Consider the following 3,192-nt stretch of genomic DNA (forward strand, 5'->3'; position numbering starts at 1 on the left):
GGCGGTGAGACCGAACAATATGCCCCTCTTACTTTTGGAAGTCGTTGGGTACATGCAAAAAAAGGTGGTCAAATAATGTAGCACACGGTTGCTACCCGAATACCACCAACGGTTTGAGGAGCTACAAGAGACCATGGTCAAATGGGACCCATATACGGAACATGACGTGTACATTGTGCGGGGTCTTGTTAAACCACCACCGGATATGCTTTGCGAGACGTACGGTTGTGGTTCACACGATGCAACCTACTCTTTATTTGGATGGTTGAGCCATACAACCCCGTGTCATGCGGCGGTTTGGTAAGCATCGGGATATTCCCCACCATCACCAAGACGCCTTGTTGCTGATGTTCATACGTAAGTTCGGTCAACTGTAATAGAAACAATGAATTGCACTTCAATTAATCTATTTCATTATGTAATAAAATTTATTGGATTGTAGACAAGACAATATAGGCATGAGTTGTTTCGATTTGGAGTCAGCGTAATCAAACATGGATTACGAAATGGATTGATGAAGCGAGTCCGATGGAGTACGCGAAAATAGGTAATTACATATTTTAATTCATCTTATCATCATGTACCTTCTAATGTAATTTATCAACGATGCGAGACGGTACAACGGTGAGATACGCCAACGTATAATGAATGGTATCGCGCTAGCACATGGACTCTCCTCACCGGTCCCCCACCATCGAGTCCGACACACCTCACATGGGCCTCAGCTTACCACCGTGACACTTCGGTACTTGTTATATAATTGTAATTAAGAAAATATGTGTTTATAGGCAATATTAGTTTTTTATTCCATTCAGGTTGACGAGTTCAGGCAGATCGCACAGGACGCCCAGGACACTTTGAACTTGCGCAACATGGATAGTACGGAGGGAAAATCCATGGTAAAACGTATTTTTAATACTGCCATTAAAGGGCTTAGGCGTCTTGGTTGCATCCGCCATGATGATGTTGTCGGTCGAGCATTCGACATGCCGGAGGCACCGTCGAACAGACTGAGTATGGTACGTGTGAGCCAGCCATCCGCCACACCGACCGTACCAGTTCCCTCTACCTCGCATACATCTAATCCACGACGCGACTCATCTCTACTTGAACGATCACAGTCCGCACACATATCTCAACGCCATGGCGCCACACAGGTAATCAACTTGCGTACATACATTCCTCCTGAACTTACAATAATGACACATTTTTTTCCAATTGTATTAGGAGGACGATCATTTTCCGTCATATCCATCTGGACAACGATTCTCCTACACAAAAGGCGAATACTCGCAAAGATTCAACACTCAGGTATGCTCATATTTAATAATTACCTACCAACACGTGATTATTTACATGCCTACTAATAACATGTCATTTACGTTCGCAGGAATCTGTTGACCCTACGTGGTCCAACATGGGAGCTGGTTTAGGCCACAATATGCCTCCACTGCGTGGTCGTGACCACATGCAATCGCAATACCCAACTCAGGTTAATTCATGTTAATTACATACATGATTATTGCGTGCATGTTTCTGACGGAGCCATTCAATACGTAGGAATCTTTACTCCCGACATGGCCCGATATGACGCAGCAACCACAATACTACGGTAGCACTTCCCAACAACCTCGCGATGATGTTACCGGGATAGTTGAAGATTTCTTTGGATGTGCTATTTTCGGCACAGATGCCAGTTTGATTCCCCCAAATCAGGAATCTCCATACATATTTCAGACTCCATCGCCAGCAGATGAGACACGTACAGAGGATGAGGAAAATCAGTATGGCCGAGGTTTGCGTCCACCTCATCCCCCTCGTCCCCGGTTGTCGCCTTCCGGTCCAAGGCCACGGCAGCAACGTCGTCGTCGTCGACAGGAATGATACAAATGAACCTTACTTCTATGTATCATATATTTATCTATGCGCGTGACAGGCATTTAATTTATGTATGAGACATTTTTCTATGTATCTCGGAGACATATTAATATTAGTTCCAATAAGTTTAATTTCTAAATTAACTCCAATAATGAAGATGCAACATAAGTAAAAACGTTTAAGATACAACATAATAACTGCAACGAATTTTAAGATACAACGCGAAAGTAAAACTGAAATAAACATACATAGCTAGTACAACAGATCACTCTATTTACCATGTGTCCACCGTGGCCATTTTCCGGACTTGTCGCCGCGTTCTTCTGCCGCTTCCGCCTCGGCAGCTCTTTCCCTTAATCTCTTCCTCTCCGCTTCACGGGCCTCTCTGCGCACCTCTTCCTCTGCATACCTACGTGCAGCCTCATCATCCATCCTCTTCTGATTCACCTCACGATTTCGAGCTTGCTCCGCCCTTAATTTTTGTATTGGTCTTTCTCTTTCTGCTTTATCATTAGCAATAGCCTTTTCGAAACGCTCCTCCTCATGGAACCATGCCCATGCACGCCATTGTTTCTCCTCCACCTCGCGGTGTGCCCACTCCGGCTGCTCCTGGTCTATCCAGTGAAACCACATGCAAAGGGGCGGGGGAGACTGCAACACAAATAGTACGGTTAATCAACGAAAATTAATGACATACAAATAATTTTTTTATCATGCTGTTACAACATACTGCAGGCCTCGAGGACGATGAACTTGTTTGCCTGGGTGGATCATGATCATAGCTCGCGCACATGAAATATTTCGTGCCGAACTTATCAGAAAAATCAACCACCTCCTTCACCTTCGCAAGGCGGCCGCACCAACACCTCTCTGCTCTCACCCCCGGTGGCAAGCTTGCATTCTTACCCTTCATCGGCCTAAAATCCTGGTCGGAGCAAGGTACACTCATACTCACTTCAATATTTTGCGCACGAAAGAAAGACGCGGAGAAGGCAAACTCGATCCTGCTGTTTCATTTCTATGCGGGTAAGACGGCTTATATAGCCTTCAATTAGTGTGAGCTGTACCAACAAAGTAGTGCAGAATAATTGGCGCACAGTTTCGGTGGTCTATTTGCTGTATCAGTCTGCTTTCGGTGTTTAATTTTCTGTATCGAGCGGGAACGGCTGCCTCCACCGCGCACTTAAGCAGCATCAAAATCAGTGCTATCACCTGTCGTCTGCGTGCATGTCGGCCAGCTTGCTGCAACTGGCCAGAGCTTGTCGCATGTAATAACCCAGAACATAGGAACAACGAAGGGTAGATTTAGAAATG

Source organism: Lolium rigidum, chromosome 6 (assembly GCF_022539505.1).
Source record: "Lolium rigidum isolate FL_2022 chromosome 6, APGP_CSIRO_Lrig_0.1, whole genome shotgun sequence".
Taxonomy (NCBI): Eukaryota; Viridiplantae; Streptophyta; class Magnoliopsida; order Poales; family Poaceae; genus Lolium; species Lolium rigidum.